The sequence below is a fragment of the Puma concolor genome, chromosome B2, assembly GCF_028749965.1.
Source record: "Puma concolor isolate L17-30 chromosome B2, mPumCon1.1.hap2, whole genome shotgun sequence".
Lineage (NCBI taxonomy): Eukaryota > Metazoa > Chordata > Mammalia > Carnivora > Felidae > Puma > Puma concolor.
In genome coordinates, this window is record NC_141671.1 from 111,187,699 (window position 1) to 111,210,915 (window position 23,217).

General features: G+C 38.9%; 1 long non-coding RNA gene across 1 annotated transcript in view; it reads left to right on the plus strand.

Moving 5' to 3' along the window:
• Positions 1–9,094, plus strand: part of LOC147581183 (uncharacterized) — a 37,969-nt gene extending 28,875 nt beyond the window's left edge. Inside the window, exon 2 of the long non-coding RNA XR_015250865.1 lies at positions 7,922–9,094. This is a non-coding gene — a long non-coding RNA (uncharacterized LOC147581183). The remainder of the gene's footprint in view (positions 1–7,921) is intronic.
• Positions 9,095–23,217: the final 14,123 nt, after the last annotated feature.

Below are 23,217 nucleotides of genomic sequence, written 5' to 3' on the forward strand. Positions count from 1 at the left end.
CTCAGGGGTGCCTGGGTGGCTCAGCTGGTTAAGCGTCTGACTCTTGGTTTCAGTTCAGATCATGATCTCACAGTTTGTGAGTTTGAGCACCACATCAAGCTCTGTGGTGAAAGCGTGGAGTCTGCTTGAAATTTCTCTCACCTCTCTCTCTGCCCCTCCCCGCTTGCTCTCTCTCTCTCTCTCTCTCTCTCAAAAAATAAATAAATAAACATTAAAAAAAATAAAAGATAAAATAAAATCTGCTTTGCTATAACTTAAAACACACACACACACACACACACACACACACACACACACACAGTGACCTCCAATGCATCTTCTTGACTTGGTAAACTCACAGATCTGATTGTTTTATTATTCTATAGGTAGAGTAGGTAATGAGAAGCAAAATCCAGAATATGTGCTCAAGCTACTTTCTCTCTCTATCTGAATACTCCCACCACGAACAATATGAGTTTTTTTAACCAATCACTTTTAATTCCGAATAGATAAAATAAATTTGTGTGAACTCCTAGTCAGTGACACACTGAACACATGATTCTATTTCTGTTCCCTTTTTAAGCCACACTAAACTGATAATAAAGAATTTTTAAAAGCATAAACTCACAAAAGGGAGAATAGATGCAAAGCTAATAGCTATATTACTTTATAAGTTAGAGCAAGCAAATAGATAAGTAGGAAATGACTCAGCAGACCTCAGAAAAATTAATCTTAAACTAGCAGTGTGGGAAACTAAGAGCCAAGAGAAGAACCTGGTTTAAGTCACAGAATTGCCTCAAAGCTCACAGATCAGCAATCACAGATACCACTAGAAATGATCCCAGCTACAACTTAGGGATATATTCTCTGAAGAAATAAACAGAGGACCCTAGACTTGGAAACCAGTGTTGAGGAAGGAAAAAGGATACTCAAAACAAAGATATTACATAAATACTTTCACACTCAAGGCTAAGGCCATTCCTTTAGCTTCCTACGCCCTTAGCAACCAGACACAGACACCTAGAAAGTCACCCTTTTTGCCAGAAATGAATAGTCTTCTCTCAGAACTGGACCAGCCCCAAAAGAGACAACAAACTTCTCAGACAAATCCTACAATTAAACCCACAGTCCTTATGCTATGTTGTTCTATTGCCAGGTTAGCTAAGTTGGGAACTACATTTCCCCTTCCCTGTGTGGTTCTGAGTTAGAACTGGCCAGGAGAAAAACTTGGATGAAATTTGAGGATGAAAGTTAAGCAGTGGTCATTACTCTCTGAATAATCACAGCTAAATATCATGCCAGAAAGTACAAAGTTCCTGATCAGTTCTGTGAGGTGCTCGGGTCACTAGGGGGCCACCAAATGTGGGGCATCCTAATTGGTGGGAGCCAGCAGCACGAGCTGTGTAAGAATTCATCCAAGGCATAAGAAAAGAGATAGAAGTTTACTGAATATACCACAAGGGAACAGCTGGCAGGACAGCAAAGGAGAGATTGTCTATGAGGAGGCAGTGGTAAGGGACCACAGAGGACAGAATGAAGGAGTATGGAGACATATGGAATTTTCCATTTTTTGGTAATCTTAGGAACTGTGCCTGGTTGTAATTGGCCAGTAGGGCCTAAGGCTGTTTTAAGGTGGGTTGCTGATGAGCCTGTTTGCAGCTCATTGGTCTCTGTGGGCCCTTTTGCCTTGTTCAAGTTTCTGTTGCTCAAGCATATTGCCTAAAACCATCCTCTATAAATTCCAGCTTGTCTCTCCTTTCCTTAACTCCATGTCTAGCACTTCTCAACTGTAGGCCCTGGTAACAAATAGCATTCCTAGGCTTACTACCAGACACCTGGCAGCAAACCTACAGAAACAGTCCAGAGGTAATAGTTTCCCACAGGTCTTTTTTTGAGTTCCTGGTCGTAGTCTCGCTCTGATGGCTGGATGTGCGTGGTTTCCTAGATTCCCCTACAAATCCCAACTTCTCTGTGTTTCTCAGTGCCTGAAGAAGAACATGCTAGTGACTTCCCTGATCCACCAGTCCTTCATTTCCAGGACCCCCTTATAGTCCACTACTATAGCTCCTCCCACAATTATTTAGGTCCAGTCCCTACAACAAATCTCTCAACATTTAGAGACTTAAGAGTTCATAAGCCCCAGACATGTGCTCAGTTTCCAGTCAGCTTTGCAATCCTCTGCTCTTATTTACCTGACCAAGGATCTGGGAAAAACCTCTAATAGGAAGGCTTCTAATAGGAAAGACTTAAAACAAACAGGAAAAAAAAATTATAGCAAACAGAGGGAAAAAAAAAACCCTCCTTTCCCAAAATACTATTATAAATCTCCTTTGAGAGAAAAGAGAGTATTGCAGACACAGAACAGGACTATATTATAAACAACTATTCAGACAGGGAATTAGAAATATGACAGTAAAAATTCTTTTAAAAAACTCATCAGAAGAACTGAAAAAATAATATTGAAGCCATCCTTAGAAGGTAAAACAAAGAATAAATTGATAAAGATTGGGATGCATGGGTGGCTCAGTCTGTTAAGCATCTGACTTCAGCTCAGGTCACGATCTCACAGTTCATATGAGTTCACGAATTCAAGTCCCACACTGGGTGAGCACAAGCCCCACTTCAGTTGAGGTCACCCTCCTGCAGGCCCTTTCACCCTCACTTCATTGCCAATCACAAGTCCTAATTACACCTGTGCTTCTGACCAACTGGCTATAGAATGGAGGTTCCAAAGACTTCCTCTTTGAATATGATTAATTTGCTAGAGCAGCTCAGAGAACTCAGAGAAATATTTTTTCTTACTAGATTACCAGTTTTTTTTTTTTTTTTTTTTTAAAGGACATAACTCTGGAACAGCCAGGTGGAGATGCATAGGAGGAGGTATGGGGAAAGGGCAAGGACCTTCCATGATCTTTCTGGGCATGCCACTCTCCCTGCGTTGATATGTCTTCACCAACCCAGAAGCTGTCTGAACCCTGTCCTTTGGAGTTTTAAGTGGCTTCACTATCTAGGCATGATTGATAAAATCATTGGCCATTGATGATTGATTCAACCTTCAGATCCTCTCCCCTTGTGGGGGTGGAGGTTCAGGGGAGGGGGTGCTGAAAGTTCCAGCTCTCTTATCACATGGTTGGCTCCAGTGGCAACCAGGGCCACCTTAGAGCTTTCCAAACATTATCTCATTAACATAACAAAGGACACCTTGATGGCTCTCTTCCCAGGAAATTCCAAGGGTTTTAGAAGCTCTGTACTAGAAACAGGAATATGAATACAGTAAAACCTGGGATTGCAAGTAACTTGCTCTGCAAGTGTTCTGCAAGATGAGCAAACATTTCCAATAAGTTTTTTTTTAATTTTTTAAAATGTTTTTATTTATTTTTTTTTAATTTTTTATTTATTTTTGACATAGAGACAGAGCATGAACGGGGGAGGGTCAGAGAGAGAGGGAGACACAGAATCTGAAACAGGCTCCAGTCTCTGAGCAGTCAGACAGAGCCCGACGCGGGGCTCGAACTCACGGACCATGAGATCATGACCTGAGCCGAAGTCGGCCGCTCAACCAACTGCGCCACCCAGGCGCCCCTGTTTTTATTTATTTTTGAGACAGAGAGAGACAGAGCATGAGCAGGTGAGGGGCAGAGAGAGAGAGACACACAGAATCTGAAGTAGGCTCCAGGCTCTGAGCTGTCAGCACAGAGCCCGATGCGAGGCTCGAACCATGAACTGTGAGATCATGACCTGAGCCGAAGTCGGGGGTAGGTTAACCGACTGAGCCACCCAGGTGCCCCTCCAATAAGTTTTAACTTGATAAATGTGCAATGTTTTGCAATACGAGTAGTACATGACACTGAACATCACATGATCACAATTGAGCCAATGGTTCTCTCTCTCTCTCTCTCTCTCTCTCTCTCTCTCTCTGCGGGATTGTGGGTGATTGTCTCCCATGTTCAGATGCTCCATCTCAGGCAAAGGTGTTTGGCAGAAATCAGTTATTTTTCAGAACACTGGAAGGTGCCCACAACTGGCACTAGTGTAGTTTTTGTCACTTCAAAGCACCTATGGACAGTCCTTTGCTTTTCCATACAAGAGTAAGCTTAGGAATGCTTTGCTTCATTCTAGGTCATTGGATAGGTACCTTGTTAAAGTTGCATGAAAAGAAAAAGACCTGGGGCACCTGGGTGGCTCAGGAAGTTAAGCTACCCCCGACTTTGGCTTAGGTCATGATCTCACAGTTCATGAGTTAGAGCCCTGCATAGGGCTCTGTGCTGACAGCTCAGAGCCTAGAGCCTGCTTCGAATTCTGTGTCTCCCTCTCTCTCTGGTCTTCTGCCACTCATGCTCTGTTTCTCTCTCTTTCAAAAATAAATAAAAATATTTATTAAAAAAAAAAAAAAGAAAAAGACTCCATTAAGCCAATAGATAGCAGTGATTCCGTTAATGATAGTCAAAGTCATCCTACACAATAACCCTCCTCTCTCTTGTCTCCCTCACACCAGCCCTGAAGGTTTCCAAAGGTAAGTGCAAGTTAATTTGTTCATTTTTCTTTATATTTTGCATTTTCTTTATTATTTTGTATTATATTACAGTATTGTGCTCATTTTTATATGACTATTTTTGGGTTGTGGAACAAACTATCTTGAGTTTCTATTATTTCTTATGAGGAAATTCTCTCTGATAGACAAGTGCTTTGGATTACAAGCATGTTTCTGGAATGAATTATGCTCGCAAAACAAGGTTTTACTGTATATATTTCAAATCATGAGAGGAATTAAACCAATAAGAATACATGAGACAGAACAAATAAGAAAAGTGAAGAGAATTCCTAGGTAATACTGAAAGGGAGTAAAGATGTACCAGAAAGAGAAGGCATACGGTATGTTCAAAAGAATGAAACCAAGAATATGTGAAGGTCTGTGCATCAACTCTTCTCTCCACAGTGAACAGATAACATTTTGAAAATAATGGAACCATTGCTTTTGTTGATAAGATCTAGAATGCTGATAATGTATGACAGAGACTGAATGATATGTCAGTGAATAAATGACCTAGGTTAACATGAATCATTATATTAGAGCAAAAGATATCTGATTCCTGCAGAGTGCAATGTCTAAAACACATACACACACAATCTGTGCAAATGAAGATGAATGATGATGAATCACTGTTGATGAATTGATGCCGAAATATAGATGTACATAGAATATCTTCAAAAGTTGGAAATCATAAGAAGCTGGTAATAGGCTTGCAACTCTGAGGGTGGAAAATCAGTTGACTGGGAGAAAGGAATGTGAGAAAGACTTTTTGTAACCAGGTCACAGGAGTGCAGGAGCTCCAGGGGTCCCAAACAGACTAGGTTGGGCCACTTGACACTGACAAAAATCCAAAGGCAGAGAATATGAGTGGTAGTGAAACAAAAGAGGAATTTATTTCAGTGGGGCCAACACCAGGAAGATAGAGGACTAACGTCTCAAAGTCTGTCTCCAAAGTGCCAAAAGTACTTATAGACTTGTGTGAGGAAAATGTGGGACAAAGGTCTACTGTTTCATTCAACTGGGCAGTAAAGGTCAAGTCCATCATTGTCTTGGGATCAATCATGTGGGATCTTCCTGTCTCAGGGCAGTCCCTATCGCTTGAGGGAGTAGTTTTGGTTTCATTAGGGATTGCTTTGTCTGCTGGGTTTTCTGCCTGAGTTAAGAAATAATCTGGAAAGAAGAACTTAATCAGTTAGAAAGCATAGACAAGGGTGAACATGGGGGTAGCTGAAGACTGCTTTCATTTTCTTGGTTAGCATTTTGTTGCTTCTGAATTTTGGACCATGCACGTATTACCTGTTTCAAGAATCAAAATAGCATACACCACACACACACACACACACACAAGAAAAATAATGGCTTCAGCCTTCTCAATAGCCAGTGGAGGATAAAAGGCAAGGGAATAATGCCTTCAAAATTCTAATTCTAGGGGCGCCTGGGTGGCGCAGTCGGTTGAGCGTCCGACTTCAGCCAGGTCACGATCTCGCGGTCCTGGAGTTCGAGCCCCGCGTCGGGCTCTGGGCTGATGGCTCGGAGCCTGGAGCCTGTTTCCGATTCTGTGTCTCCCTCTCTCTCTGCCCCTCCCCCGTTCATGCTCTGTCTCTCTCTGTCCCAAAAATAAAATAAATAAACGTTGAAAAAAAAATTAAAAAAAAAAATTCTAATTCTAAAATTCTAATTCCAATTCTAATTTTCACTTAGAACGTATGTATTGTGTTCCGTATGGAATTATTACCTAGAATACCATACATAGTCAAACTATCAAGAATGAGAATAAAATAAAGATATTTAGGTATTTTCTAGCATAAAAGATCTCAAAATTTACTTCCTGGGTACCATTTCTCAGGAACCTACTAGAAAATATATTTCAACAATTGAACAGATGAACCTAGAAAGACAAAGATGAGGTTATGTAAAATAGAAAATCCAGCTCAGGAGAGAGAAAAAGGGAATCCTCAGGTGAAGGGTGATCCCAGGATCACCTGGGATGCAAGCCTAGTCAATATCCAATCCAATTAGAGCTGGTCAGAGACTTCAGAAACCTCCAAGACAGATTGCTTCCCAAAGGGGCTAGAGCCTCCAGTGCATCGGAAAATCCTCAGAGGAATTTTAGAAAACTGGTTTGTGCCCCTCCTGGTCCTGCTTGCTCTCTGAGGAATTCTTTGCCATTCCCCTGCTTTACTCCATATTTCAAGAGGGATGACCCCTGAAGATTCTCTTTCCCAGGCCTCTATGTTACCATGTGTCTTAGTCTATTCAGGCTGCAATAGCAAGATAACACAGACTGGGTGGTTTATAAACAGAAGACATTTATTTCTCACAGTTCTGCGGGCTAGAACTTCAAGAGCAGGGTGATAGCATCGTTCAATGAGGGCCGTTTGGGGGGCCATAGACTTCTCTATCTTCACATGGCGGAAGAGACAATGAAACTCTCTTGGACTTCTTTTATAAGGGTATTAATTTCATTCATGAGGTCTCCAGCCCCATGGCATACCCACTTTCCAAAGCACCCCCCTCTGCTAATATCATCACATAGAGAACTAGGATTTTAACATATGAATGGTATAGGGACAAGAACATTCAGACCATAGCAACAAGCTTATGACTGAAGCCACTGGTGACAGTTTAAAGGAAAGAAAGAAAAATCAGATGACTTATTTTCTTCCTTCTCTATTTTGGGCAGCTTCTTTAGCAATATTGGTGTTTCCTTTTTGGTTCCAGATCTCCTTGGACATGGAAGCCATGGCTTTAGACCCTGTGGTACAGCAATACCACCTTTTTCTCTCTAGCCTAGAGGTGCTGGTAACTTACTGCTGTTGCTAATTTTTTTAGTTACTTCACTGCCTTCTTTTAGCTTCTCAGCTTCTGCCTGCATTCCAATCCCATGCATTACACTCCCTTTATTGTACTGAATGTGGTTTCTTTTTTTCCTGATGAAACTTAGACTGATAAATGGCTGAATTACAAAGAAGTACCTAGAACTCTAAGAAAAACAATAAAGCAAAATAATTGCTAGCAGAGAAAACAAGTTCTGTGGAAAGGGAAGGTGCTCTTATTTTACTATATGACTCAGCTCATCTTTATTTAAAGGTCTAAATAATGCAAATAATGAATGTTGATCGAAAAAATATTAGGTGCACATTTAATAACCCAAACCCTCCAATCTGATAGATCAGATCATAGGATTTCTCCCACATAGAGGAAAAATTTTTTCTCCTACTTATAATGGCTAGGATGTCTTGCAGTCTTGTTGTAGAAGGAGAATATGATATGGAAGAAGTAAAAGGGAAGCCCTTCCCTTTCAGTATGGGGGTGGGGGGGGTGTAGAAAAGAAAGAAGAGGGAGGGAGGAAATGTGGGAAGCAAAACACGTGCATCCTGATCTATCTACCTTCTCTAATCTCTTTTCCAGAGAAGCCAAGTAACTTGGGTAAATTTCAAATGCAGGAGACCTGTTTCTTCTCTATCTTTGGAACTCTGAAAGGAGACCCACCTCTCAGAGAACCAGAAGCAGACCATGCCAAGTAAACTTGGCCGCAACTCTGAATTCTAGCTGGGAGCTTGTCAGGAGTGGCTGCTGTGTAAGGATGAGGGCTCTCAGAGCTGGAGATTGAAGAACAGAAAGAACACTCTGACTGGAGTTTAGAAGTTTAGACAGCACTAAGGAGTGCCAAGCTGGGACAAAGTCAATATGGAGAGAACACCAGGTCCTCACTAAGTTAAGGATCAAGAGAAAATGAGCTCATTGCCATAATTGTCAGCACTGGATTTAAGCAGTGGGCACAGCCCAGAAGTGAAACAAACCAGCCAGCGCACTCCTAAGGACCAGGCTGAAGCCAAAGAGAGCCTGTTTCCCTCAATTCTTTGAATGTCCTAAGTCCAACAACACCTTTTCCCTCCAGAAAGCTGCTATTTGGAAGGAACCTAAACAAGAAGCAGAATCCTGAAAAAACCTGAATAATGCAAGATGAACTGGGCTATTACTTGAAGAGGAAAATTAAATTATAGGACCCTACTGCTTCAAGTTGATGTGGGTTAAAATTAGTTTATATAGTTTTTTTTTTCTCACTACCTAGGAGACGTAAAGCTCTTTTGCTTTGCACATCTGAGTTGTAGTGGAATCAATTTGCCACCTCACAATACAGAAGTTTAGCTGCAGACATGAAGATGTCATTCACGAGAAGAGTGAATGAAGCACACACAGTTTAAATGTCCTTGCCAAAGCTAAAGCTGAAAAAAAGAAGGACAATTTTTTTTGTTTATTTTTGAGAGAAGGAGAGACAGAGCATGAGCAGGATAGAGCAGAGAGAGAGAGAGAGAGAGAGAGAGAGACACATACACACACACACACACACACACACACACACACACACACACACACACACACACAGAATCCAAAGCAGCCTCCAGGCTCTGAGCTGTCAGCACAGCCCAACACAGAGCTCGAACTCATAAACTGAACTTACCACAAGATCATGACCAGAGCCAAAGTCAGATGCTTAACCAACTGAGCCACTTAGGTGCCCCCAAAGAAGGGCAATTTTAACTATACTTGACCTTAGTAAAAAAACAACCACAACAAAAAACCCAAACTGGCCCTCTTTGACAAATACAAGTATCTTGATTTCTCAGCAAGGGCTCTTATTCCTACATTGACTGTCACTACCTTTCATTCCCCATCCCCAACTTCTAGTTAATATGCAGCTCTTTATTCTTCTCATGGTCCTGCTCAGGACCATGTGTTTGATGTTAATCACAGATACAGTTTCCTTTTAAAAATTTCGGTTACAGATAACTTTAAAAATTTTTATGTTTTTATAGCAGGCCACCTATGAAAACAAGTCAAAGAGGACCCCAAAGTCACTGACAGATCCTGATCAGATGTTTTTTGGCAAGAATGGAATGTAGGAAGGAGAAAAATCCAAACCACAGTCCCACTTGAAAAGTGACACTACCTTCTCAGCTTAAGTTTAATAATGACAATACAACTCTGGTGAAAATATAAGTGAAGAATATATCGGTTGACAAGAGAATATTTTCAACAAGAATGATTGCTCAGACTGTTGACAACTGCTTCAATGTATGGATGGCCAAAACAGAAAAGTAGTTATTATGGTATATGAGGATTCTGAACATAAGGCATCCCCCTCCCTCTCTACCACTTCCCTTCATTTTACAATGAGAAGTTGCTCCTGGGCATCAAAGACCAAACCACTTTTAACTGTTACTCTTTCTGTGTTTTGAAGTAATTTGATTCCTACTCAGTGCAGACCTTCAACAAAACTGTGCAGTCTTGAGATAATACTTGGTAATTTATAGCCTTCTGTTAGATACATTCTTTCCTGTTATTCTCATGATACTCTCTATGATAGATGATACAGATGAGAAACTGTGGTTCAGAGAATTAAAATGATTTCTCCAAGGTCACGTAACTGGAACGTGAGGAGCTGGGATTCAAAACAGAGTCTTCGAACTGCAAATCCTTTTCCACATGGATTCATTCCTGGATTTATGTGATTTACAACAAGGCAATGACTCCTTACCCTTGACTCTGCCCTAGCAAATTATTCATACTTTTCCTTATCATCAAAAAGTAGTTTGTCAAGAATCACTGTCAAAAACTCTTAATCCGATGAACTGTATTGCCCTTCCAAATTTAACTCTATACCAAATTATGCATAGACTGAGATTCCTTGGCCTTCAGGCTTGAGATTTTGAAATTTTTTGTAGTGCCTAACAGACCTTTTTGATTCGTCACATTTAGTCACATCAATCATATCACCTCGAAGAACACATTGTAAAGAAAATAATGTAATGTGATTGATGTGAACAGATGTGACACAGGACAATTAAGTTGCAGTTTAAGGACCCGAGGAGAAAAACACCTGATGCTCTATAAGGTTCACTAAACAAAGACTCCATTGCTAACAGTATAAATACAATTTATAGGCTTTGTTTTCTCAAGTGGGAGAGAGAAGAAATACAATATATGTAAATAGTATAATGTGTGTTTATCCACCATGCATGGGCAGAAAATTTCCTCTGAGTTCCTGAAATCTAATATTTCCTATTGCATTCCAGAGCCAAGTCTAATTTAGCAATGCTAATCCACAGGGAAAACACTAATGTTTTAAGAAATAAATTATTTATCATTATTATACATATGGATGAGAGCATTTCAAAATAATTCAATATATTCTTTTAAGAAAAATAAAGGTTTTTTAATGGATTTGAAATGTAAATGATATTTTATTGGGAATAGTTTTAAAGCATTTTAGATGGTGAATCCTTAAAAGAGATTTTCATTATTACTAAATGTTGTGATCATTCCTGGGATTTTTCCCCCATTATATATCAAGAGATGTGATGTTTGTATATTTAAGTATCTTGATGGAGAGAATAATAATTTATAATCAACTCTGTGTTTTTAAAGCATTTATCTTTACTGTCCCTTTTTGTTTCTCCCTTTCCTATCTCTATTACTCTTTCTGTCTTGCCTTCCTCTCTTTCTCTTTTATTGTCTCAATTATTTCTTTTACAAAAGGAATCCCTAGGATTTCAGTGCCTGGCTCTCAGGTGCTGTACTTCTGGCTGCTTCCTGGGAAGCCTGTAGCACAGATGAAACTATCCTGACAAAGCGTTCCATGTAAAGGTAGTTTGTGACCTTGGCCATGTGACTGAATTCCTATGCCTGAGGTTTCTTATCTTTATACTTGACATAATTACAGCTATAGATCTGATGCAGTAATTTGTTGGAATTAAATTAGGCAATTCTAAAATGCTTAACAAATTTAGCAGTCATCATAGATGCTCAATGTTCGTTTCTTTTCTTGATTAGTTAAGCGATTGACAGTTTAATCTTTTTATTGCAGCTACTGTTTTATCTCCCAATTTTGTATCTTATTTCTCTTCATTAATGCCCAAGAAATGAGGTAAAGATGAGAGCTGCAGGCTTCTACTCCTCTCTCCCTTCTCTAATTTAATGTAAGCACATACCACGAAGCATTCATCATGGTGCCATACCCCATGAGAACTGAAGACAAATAAAATAATTTATGGAGGTGAAAACTGAGGGAAGGAGTGGAGAGGCATTATAATTAGGAGAGAAAACATATGGCATCCCAGAGCCATCACAGTAATCCCAAACGGTTAAGCTCTTAGCCTCTCCTCCCAAGAAGAACTTACTTCAGCCACAATGGCAGGCTTTCCATGTCCAAACTTTCCTACCTGTGCTACTGCACATTCTATTGTTTTTATCTGTAGTGTCCTTTTCTCTTTACCTATCAAAATTCACAAACCATCTCAGATGTTATCTGCTATGGGAGACTTTCCCTTCTTCTGCCAGATGAGATTAATCACTGTCCCTCCCTCTGGCTCCACAGCTTGCTTGTAGCACTACTACAGTCTCCCCCACAAAACTTATTGAAGATGAAATCTTGCCTTACTATTTAGCCCTAACAAGAAAATTCAGTAAATTTTTTATAGAAGATTAAAACTATAAAGACCTATATAGTAGTCACCCTACAGTCACATTGTTAACATCCATTTAAAATAATATTTCATGGATGTTGAGAGCATAAGGCATTTCTTCCAACCTGCCTGCATAGCACCCAATTTATAAGATTCCCTCATGCAAGCACAGTGACTAACAAGAAGTAGAGGGGTTTGGGGGCACGTAGGTGGCTCAGTTGGTTAAGTATCCGACTTCAACTAAGGTCATGATCTCACGGTTCGTGAGTTCGAGCTCCATGTCGGGCTCTGTGCTGACAGCTCAGAGCCTGGAACCTGCTTTGGATTCTGTGTCTCCCTCTTTCTCTCTGCCCTTCCCATGCTTGCACTCTGTCTCTCTTTCAAAAATAAACAAACATTAAAAACAATTTTTAAAAAATTTAAAAGAGGGCTTTAGAGAAAGTACTAAAATGGGAGATTGGAAATCTGATTGTGTCCCCGCTTTGCTACTCACTAACTGTATCACCTTAAGAAAATCATGTCTTGGGGCCACAATCAACTCATTTGTAAAAGAACTCAAGCTAGTCAAGCTAGCAAATTTATTTTCAGCTGTAATAATCTACCGTTCTACAAATACCAATCCTGACATCTTACCATTATACAACTTTCACCCAAGGACTGACACTGATAACACTGAGTTTAAAGGAAAGTTTAAAGTAAGATGAGGGTAGTGATTCTGAAACAAATGAAGAGTTATATGTGATTAGGATGCTGTGCCATCCCTTTTTTTTCTGAAAAGTTTGGGAAAGCACCAATGTTGGCATGCAGTCTTGGTATGCCACCAGTGAATGCCTTAGCTCAGGTTCCATAGAAGAAGAGCCAGAGATGAAGATTCCTGTTCATATGACTTATTGGGGAAGTGTCCTCAGGAGAAGTAAAGTGAAGGCAGAGGAATAAGGCAGGGAAAAATAAAGCTCAGCAGGGATGTGGAATAACAGTTTCAGTCTGATCCCATAAAGAAGCTCTGGAAGATGAATTACACCACATATTTGACTCATCTTGAGGCAAAGGGGCTGACCTTTGGACTCCTTTGTCATTGGCCAAGGTTGGGAGGGCTTGGCCTCCAAGATAGGGTTGTTGGTTCCTGGCTACCACTTCACCTAGGGGCAATTCTCTGGAAAGAGAAAGGGAAAGCTTTGAGTTGTTAGTAGTTAATACTCAGAGTGCCTGTAAGAGGGGTGTTTCAGCTGAGAAAAGGAATCTAGGCAGGTACCAACACCATTTTCTGATTAAAATCCCTTTGCTTCCCAGAGCAGAAGTACTAAAAATGTTATTTTCACTGTTGCGGAAATATTTAAATACTAGAATATTCTAAGTTGTGAGTGTAGCCATGCATTTATTCATTCACTTCTTCATATGTGCAATTATTAAACATTTAGTGAGTCCTGCTTACTATGGCCCACTCCAGCAAACAATGCAACTGTGTTTGAGTCAGGTGCTCTTGAATATAACAGTCTAGTGGTTTTTATTTTTTTATTTTTAAATGCTCATTTATTTTTGAAAGAGAGAGAACAAAAGCAATAGAGGGGCAGAGAGAGAGGAAGATACAGAATCTGAGGCAGGCTTCAGGGGCTGGAATTCACAATGAGATCATGACCAGAGCCAAAGTGGGACACTTAACCAACTGAGCCACCCAGACACCCCTTAATGGTTTTATTGGTTTAGTATAAGAAACTATACCTTTTAACAAAAGAGTTCATTACTTGGTGGGATAGATCCATATACCATCTTTTCTGCAAAAGACCTCTGAAGAAGTGAACGAATAGCTTAGGTGGTGAACTATGTGCACCAGAGTATAGACCTGAGCCTACCAGAACCACCAACCAGTGACCTTTTGGTGTCAAGACCCAGGAGCCATGGATATTACTTTTGCCAAAAAAGAGTTCTTGGCAGTATCAGGGCCTCTATCTGGCGTTCCAGAATACATCGGGCCTTGAACTCACGTGCTCTCTAAGTTGTGTATTATGAGTTTGGTTCTTTCCTCTTGATTCAATTTCTGTGGGGTTGTTTGTGGTCAGCATTCTTGCAAGTAAGGAAGTTGCTGCCAGCCTGCTAGAATATGCAGAGTGTTTACTACAGCCCTCAACGTGACCTAGGTCTTATGGTCACGGATGTCTCTAATAGATAGGAAAATTCATATTTAAATCAAAGAATGACTTCAAGGTATCTGGCATCATTGAATAAGGGGTAAGAATACCAGCAAGCAAGTGAGACAGAAAATGCTTCAAGAGGAGGTTCAAGAGACAAGCATATGAACTAGGTCCAAGAACTTAACAGCTCTTTCCTATCCAGGCAGGTATCTCACACAAGGTCTCCTCTTGTAGAAGCCTTCATTTTTTGTTTTTTTTTTATTAACTTGTTTTATTTATTTTTTTTTAATTTATATCCAAATTAGTTAGCATATAGTGCAACAATGATTTCAGGAGTAGATTCCTTAGTGTCCCTTACCCATTTAGCCCCACCCCCCCATAACCCTCAGTTTGTTCTCCATATTTATGAGTCTCTTCTATTTTGTTCCCCTCCCTGTTTTTATATTATTTTTGTTTTCCTTCCCTTATGTTCATCTGTTTTGTCTCTTAAAGTCCTCATATGAGTGAAGTCATATGATTTTTGTCTATCTCTGACTAATTTCACTTAGCATAATACCCTCCAGTTCCATCCACGTAGTTGCAAATGGCAAGATTTCATTCTTTTTGATTGGGAAGGCTTTGTTTCTTGAGTGTGATAATTCCTTCTGGGCTAACATCACCTTTAGTTCGTTCCTTTAGATTCAGTTCTTACTCTTTTGTCCCTATAATTGTAAAGTTTCAAGCTATTTCTTGCTTCCTTAGCCACTTTGCCTGGTGTTGTGATATGTTCTCCTTTGTCCATACTTCTTTTATGAACTGGGACTAGCCTTATCCTTTCTGTTCATAGCCTTGAATTGTGAAACCCCAGACCACGAAGAGCCCCAGATTCTCCACTCACCAGGAAGGGCAGATCTTTTACTATCTTTGAGAACTCAAGTCTTCAGGACATTTTGAGTCTCTAAGATAGTGGTTCTCTCATTCAGGGGCAATTTTGTCCCGGGGGGCATTTGGCAATTTCTGGAAACACTTTTGATTGTCACAGTTTGGGGGAAGAGTGCTACTGGTGTCTAGAGTGCTACTGGGGATCCTCAAATCTAAGATACTAAGCATGTTAGCCCTTTTCACCTCAGGGCTCCACAAGTTGACTCTTCTCTCTACTGGGCTTGTGAAATCATCTCTTCCAGATAACAAGGAGATATCTGTTTTTATCAACAAATGGCTCTCCAATTTCATGCTCATTCTACTTCCAGCTGCCAGTGAAGAGCCTGAAATGGCCAAGGAGGGCCTTAGCAGACTGGTGGCTGCTCTCCATGGTCTGATCCCTCCCTCTAGTGGTAAATATTGCAAATGCTGCAGCTGCAAGGATAGAATTCTCCATTCCCCAATAGGAGGATGGTAGTGGAAATCCAAGTACAGTATTCAACAGACTATCTATCCCGTCCCCTCAATCTCCAAAAACAAACATATTTGGGAAACATCATGGGCCTTTCAGAAAATACAGGAGGTCATCTTGAAAGATATTTTATTTATTCAGATACAGAGTAAAAATTACACACTTTTCATGAAGATAGAAATGAAAACCTACCACTATCAAGTGTAATTCATCTGTGTTCCTTCAGCATTTTAGAAACCACCCTTGAGATCCTAAGAATGAATTTGAGCTCATTTGCTGTGCGATCTTGCACAAGTAAATTTTCAAAGCCTTAGTTCCTTATTTGTTTAAAAAAAAAAGTTCCTTCATCTGTTTAATAGTACCTATCCTATAGGGTTTAGTGAGGAGTGAACTATTGTGTGTAAATCACTAAGAATGGTGTTTCACATTCAATAAATGGCAGATATAATGATTATTAAGTTATCTGGGCACACTAAGCTCTGGGTACAGACAGGCAGCCATCTGTCACCTTCTTGTTTTGCATTAGGTGGCCAAAGTAAGAAGTGTGCAGTGCCTCTCCTCCAGCCTGCTCAAACACTACTCCAGGCCTTTGCAGCACAAAGCTGCTTGTTTTGTGACCCTTTATAGACAGTCTTCCAGGGGTTTCAATGGCAACCCAATCAGAGGCCAGGTCAGTGGCCTACTCCACTATTCAGTTCTGACTCCTAACCAGGAGATTGAATGGACTGACTAGCTCTTGATCTCAAGTCTAGGAAGAGCCCATTGCATAAATAAATGACCTGGGAGGTACTATAAATCCCCCAGCAACTCTGGATGGGTTTGACCTCACTGGGACCTAATTCAACACCATCTACCAGTTATTGCCCCCCTCCCTTTATCACTCACAGGGATGGGGTCCCAGGTACTTGAGGTCTAATTCAGAGACCTTGGTGATACCAGAAGGGTGGGGGGTGGGGTGGGGGCTGCAGATGCAAATATAGTTGGTAAAACTATAAAGAAAAGCAAGGAAATGATTATCATTAAAATAGACTGTAGTGACTATAATAAGGAAGAGAGAGTACACGGGGCTTCTTCGGTGCTCATAACATTCTCTTAACATAGGGAGTCATTATCTATTTATTTGTTGAACTGTACAGATATGTTAAATATTCTTTTCTATCAGTAACTCTGAATCTCTCAAAAGAGTTGGACACTGAATGTGAAAAAGTTTTAGGAATATTTTAATTATAATATTTTATTTATATTTCCTTTGTGTACATGCCCAGGAGTGATATATGATAAAAATATATATCTAATTCCAAAATAAGTATTCCAGCAGATATAAAATAAACATTCCAAGTTAATAATAAATAAAATAGTAAATACTAATAAAAAAGGAGGGAGTTACAATAAAAACGAGAAAAATTTCTCATGTGTCTCTGTTGGATCTCTTTACTATTAGCCAGCACCCTCACAACTGACCCAGTCAGCCTTATATAGTCAAGATTACTGCTTCCACTGGCCTTAAAGGCCATTGTGCATTCTTTCCTAGCAGAATTTGCTCTGGAAACCTCTGCCTACATTTTTCATGTTTTTTTCTCATGAAAGTTGGCCACAGCAGTCTCCTCTGAGGCTTAGAGGCATTACGTCCCCCAATAATGTTTTTCTGTGAGCTGAAGTTTCAGGTGGTGGCAGCCACAAATTCTTGCCAGAAGACCCTTTCTCCGGAAGGGTCCCACCTGAGCCAACAGAATGAATAAAAGTTATTCATAAATGAATGACTAGAAAATAAATGAACTCTGAACATAGTTAACGTATCTGTAGTGTATTTAACACCAATAATATATTTAAACATTAATAATAAGATTCAGTAATTCCAAAATTGTGCAGAAAGACCATTTATGTAAGTGATTTTTGTGATGGAAGTTGAACTCTTCTGTGTATGAGCATAACCTCTTCACACACAATGGCTTGGACAGAATTGCTGGCATTCATTTAGCTCTTCATTTACATAAAGCAAAGTATAATTAACATATTCTAATTATTGAAAAAACCTGTTCACTGACCCAAGCTAATTTAAAAGCTTTCTTACCTTCTCAATTTTAGGAAATTCCTTTAGAGGTTATTTTTTAATCCCACCAATTCACAGGTGGTTGGATGAATGAACAAATGAATCACTCTTGTCAATCAACAAATTTTATTTATGGCTTAGGCAGAAGAACAATACTCACATGGAGCAAATAAAACTGACAACCAATTTCATCAGAGACACACTGAATGAGACAGGGTACCTGGAAGCACCATAGAACAATATTTGGAACATCATAAGGATTTAAGTAAGGTCATTAGAATTTCAATTTAAATGCAGTGCGCCTCTCAGTTGCTTATTGTAACATATGTAAAAATATGAAAATTATAGAGACAATAATATTCAGAATAAAATTCCTGACATAAAATAAGCATTTCAAAAATATTTGTTTTATGAATATGTGAATTCCAACAGTTTTTGGAGCTAATTAGTATTTTAATAGATTTTCCTAAGTTTTTTTTTCCTGTGGGCTTTTTATAAAGTGAGGTCATACTGTATGCATTATCTTATATTCTGCCCTTATGGCTTTATATTATAAAATGTCCTTTCCCCATAAGCACAATAAACCATTTGAAAATATAATTTTAATGACTCCCTAAAACATTTTGTATTTCTTAATTTACAATTCCCCTATTGTTGGGCAATAGGATTGCTTTTTTTTTTTTTGTCTTGTTTTTTTTGTTGAAACTTTATGACTAAAGCTGTAATAAATGTAAATCTGCATCTATTATTTCTTAACATTAATTCACAGGAGTGTTATTAAAGGGTGAAACTGTACTATAATAACTATTTTTCTGACCAGCCTTCATTTCCCCTCATTTTGGTGACAGTACCTTACTTTGGAGAATCACCCTATATCCCAGGAGTTTGGGTTAAAGCCAACTCCACCCCTAGCTGTAAGGTGTGTGCAGGACCCACGCCTGGGAATTAAGGCATTTACTCTCCTGGCTGCAGTCACTGGCTCAGGACCAAATGTGAGACCCAACTCGGATGAGACTCAGTCTTGTGTTCTTCCAAGAACTACTGTGGAAGTTAGGGATTGCTAACAGGGTGATATAAGTGACCATTGGAAGGAGCTTGCCTTGGTATGAAGCTAACAAGGAAGAAAGATAGAAGCCAGAGGTTCATTTTAAGAGATTAGAGATTCCTAGTAACATCACTTCAGTAGCAGACTCCATCCTGAAACTAGGATATAATTTCCCTTTTGACCTAAGCAGGTGTAGCGTGGGGGTTTTGGTAGCTTACAACCCTGAGAGACCAGACTAATAAAAAGTATAACATGTTTAATACTGATGCTTTATTGATAAGTTACTTTCAAAAAATTGTAATTTATACACATTGTAGCATTGAATAGTGGTGTCATCACACCCTGTTATCAGTGTTTCCTATTGCTATTTTATAATCTCTGCCAATTTTATAGAGAAAATGCTATTTTATTTTAATCTATATTTCTTACTACTAGTGGTGGTAGTTTTTTTTAATGTATTCACCATTTTGATTCGTTTGTTAATATACTTTGCCTATTTATGTATCAGTGCTATTGATATTGTTTTATGTAATCTGAATTAGTCTTTTGCTATGTTTTTCTAACTTTTATTTTCTATGTATGTTACAAGTATTTTTTTAATCTATTGCTTCACTTTTAGGCATGTAGGATCTATGTATTTTCCAGGAAATTTCTCCAATTCGAACTTGAAGAAGAGAGATCTGATAGGAAAAGCAAGCATGTTCACTCAGTATTCTCAATTTACCTAGTAGAAAACATAAGTTTTAATTTATAGAACAATTAGCATGTCAAGAGATGCCTCTTTCTTAATATTCTTAGTGTTATCTCTAATAAAGTAAACTTTGATATTGTGTATATTCATGATCATCTAAACATTTCCTATCCTCCTTTCTAATTCCCCATACTCTTATAAGGAATTTATCAGGAGCAATAATGGAATTCTCAAGGGAAGACAGTTTAAATGATGAAAAGACTATTAACACCAATTTTATTAAGTCTTTAAAACAAGGATTATAAAACCTCCTCTAGATGTCAAAGACAGTGAGTCCATCAGAGAGGGGAGCTTAACTGAATGCTCTTAGTTCATTTTTATTTAAACTACTCTTAGAGCAACAAGTTCTACAAAAATGCAAACTTGTTTAACATGTACATACCATATTACTCAAGAAGAGAGATAAAACTATCTAATGGAAATTATCATCCTTGTAGAAGTGAATGAAATGGCTTTTTACCAAGTACTTAGGCCTTTTTTTTTTTTTAATAAAAGCAGCAGCTTATTGCTTGACTACTAAGTCTTTTGACAAGGTGGATATAAATTTTGACACTGCAAATTGTTGAAAAGAGCCATTATTTCTTTCCCTTGTTGAGTATTTGAGCATGAGCAATATACTGTGTGTTTCACTAGGGAAGAAAAGGATCCTAGAGACGCCCCATAGTATTGTCAGTTTGTTTTCTTATTGAAGTGATTGTACTTCAAAGGAAAAACTATAGGAATATTGAGTTGATTTTTTGGTCTTTACCTTCCACTGGTATATATGTCTCTTGAGGTCAGAGACCCCATAGTATTCAACATTGTATTATCAGGGCAAGGCAGTGCAGTGTCTGGATCCTGGCAGGCGGCAGTGATTATTTATTGTAATGAATGGATGAATAAATGAGTAAATGAACAAGGTCAGCTCTTTCTTGGTTTCATAGGGGCAAATAGTATGTCTATTATACTCAATTATAGTTTTAAGTCATTTTGGTATCGGTAGTAATAATGATTATAATAATAATACGTCTAATGAATTAACTTTTACTGAGTTTTATGTACCAGACACTATATTAAACATTTTATCTGCAGGGCACCTGGGTGGCTCAGTTGGTTAAGCATCTGACTTTGGTTCAGCTCATGATCTCACAGCTCATGAGTTCAAGCCCCACATCGGGCTCTGTGCTGACAGCTCAGAGCCTAGAGCCTGGAGCCTGCTCTGGATTCTGTGTTTCTTTCTCTCTCTGTTCCTCCCCTGCTTGCACTCTGTCTCTCTCTCTCTCTCAAAACTAAAGATTTAAAAAAAAATTTAAACCATTTTATCTGCATGATCTTAATTCTTATGACAATTCCAAAGTGCATACGATAATCATCCTTATTTCACAGATGAGAAAACTAAAGAAACAGCAACAATGGAGAAAGGCAAGAACTTCCAAAAGGAGCCCTCCCTTCCTGTACGTTTTTGTTTGTTAATTTGTTACTTGCCCAAGGCCACATTATAGTTTAACAAGATAGCCAGGATTACAACCCAGTTTTCCAGACCATCAGATGAAAACAATTTTCTCATTACCAGAGGGTCTTTGCTGTGCTTCAGAGTAACCTGCAGATCTTTTTAAAAATATACATCCCTTTCTCTCTCTCTCCCTCTCTCTCTCTACCTCCCCCCAACTTGCTTGCTCTCCCTCTCAAAATAGATAAAGAAAAAGTTAAAAAAACATATATATATTAAAAACATTTTAAACCATATATATATGTTCAACTACCAGCACCTAGAGATTCAGATTCATTATACCTCTGGTGGATCCCAATCATCTGCATTTAAAGTAAGTTCACCAATTAAAACCATATTCTGCAAATGTGACACCGCTATTCTAGAGTTTAAAGTTAAAGGGGTCCCAATGATATAGGTAAAAGCCATTGTGAATAATACTTAGAAAAGATTTTAATGGTAAAATGCTTTTCATTGTGCAGCAGCATCTGCTGTCCCATTATCATGATCTGTGCCTAGAGGGAAGTAGCATATATTCACAAATAAAACTGTAGGCTTAAAGTCTCCTCTCCAAATCTTCACTTGGTTTTCAGAAGGAATCAATGTTAAGAATAAAACCTTATGCAATCTCTATCAAAATAATACCAGCATTATTCACAGAGTTAGAACTAACAATCCTAGGGGTGCCTGGGTGGCTCAGTCGGTTGAGCGTCCGACTTCGGCTCAGGTCATGATCTCGCGGTCCATGAGTTCGAGCCCCGTGTCGGGCTCTGTGCTGACAGCTCAGAGCCTGGAGCCTGTTTTGGATTCTGTGTCTCCCTCTCTCTCTGACCTTCCCCCATTCATGCTCTGTCTGTCTCTGTCTCAAAAATAAACAAACGTTAAAAAAAAAAAAAAAAAAACTAAAAAAAAAAAGAACTAACAATCCTAAAATTTGAATGGAACCAAAAAAAAACCCCAAATAGCCAAAGCAATGCTGAAAAAGAAAACTGGAAGCAACACAATTCCAGACTTCAAGCTGTATTACAAAGCTGTAATCATCAAGACAGTATGGTATTAGCATAACAACAGAATAGAGAACATAGCAATGGACTCACAAATATATGGCCAACTAATCTTTGACAAAGCAGGAAAGAATATCCAATGGAAAAAAGAGAGTCTCTTTAGCAAATGGTGTTGGGAAAACTGGATGCCGACATGCATAAGAATGAACCTGGACCACTTTCTTACATCATACACAAAAATAAACTCAAAATGGATGGAAGACCTAATTGTAAGACAGGAAGCCATCAAAATCCTAGAGGAGAAAACAGGCAACAACCTCTTCAACCTCGGCCACAGCAACTTCTTTTTTGACATGTCTCCAGCGGCAAGAGAAACAAAACAAAAATGAACCATTGGGACCTCATTAAGATAAAAAGTTTCTGCACAGCGAAGGAAACAATCAGCAAAACTAAAACAGAATGGGAAAAGATATTTGCAAATGACATATCAGATAAAGGGTTAGTATGCAAAATCTACAGAACTTATCAAACTCAACACCCAAAAATCAAATAACCCAGTGAAGAAATGGGCAAAAGACATGAATAGACACTTTTCCAAAGAAGACATCAAGACGGACAACAGCCACATGAAAAGATGCTCAACATCACTCATCATCAGGGAAATACAAATCAAAACCACAAGGAGATAGTACCTCACACCTGTCTGAATGGCTAAAATTAACAATTCAGGCAACATGTTGGCGAGGGTGTGGAGAAAGAGGAACCCTTTTGCACTGTTGGTGGGAATGCAAACTGGTGCAGCCACTCCGGAAAACAGTACGGAGGTTCCTCAAAAATTAAAACTAGAACACCTTACGACCCAGCAATTGCACTACTAGGTATTTATCCTAGGTGTGTACCAAAGGATACAGGAGTGTTGATTTGAAAGGGCACATGAACCCCAATGTTTATAGCAGCACTTGGAAAGAGCCTAAATATTCATCAACTGACTAATAGACAAAGGACTAACTTGGGTTTAAATTTTAAAAAATATAATAAAAACATTTAAAAAAATAATAATAAAACCTTACACTTCAGAAATATAAGGGACAAATTCATGCACATACTACATTAGAATGACACCTGTTATAGCAGTATCTTTCTTCTTAAGTACATTCCTGTTAACTTTATGAAATGTTTTACTATCAATCTTAGAGCTTCAGAAAGCGCGATAAGCTGCAACCACCTCTAGACAGGTCAATTACACATCGGAAAATTTCAACAAACATGAAGGTTAGGTAACTTAAGAAAAGCAGGTAGCAAGTGAACAAACTGTTTCTATCCACTGACATTGATTAAATATCAGACTGCCAAACCATGTACCGTTTGTGTAAAAATGTAGCCTTTTAAAATAGGTTGTTCTGTGATTTGATTCTGTGT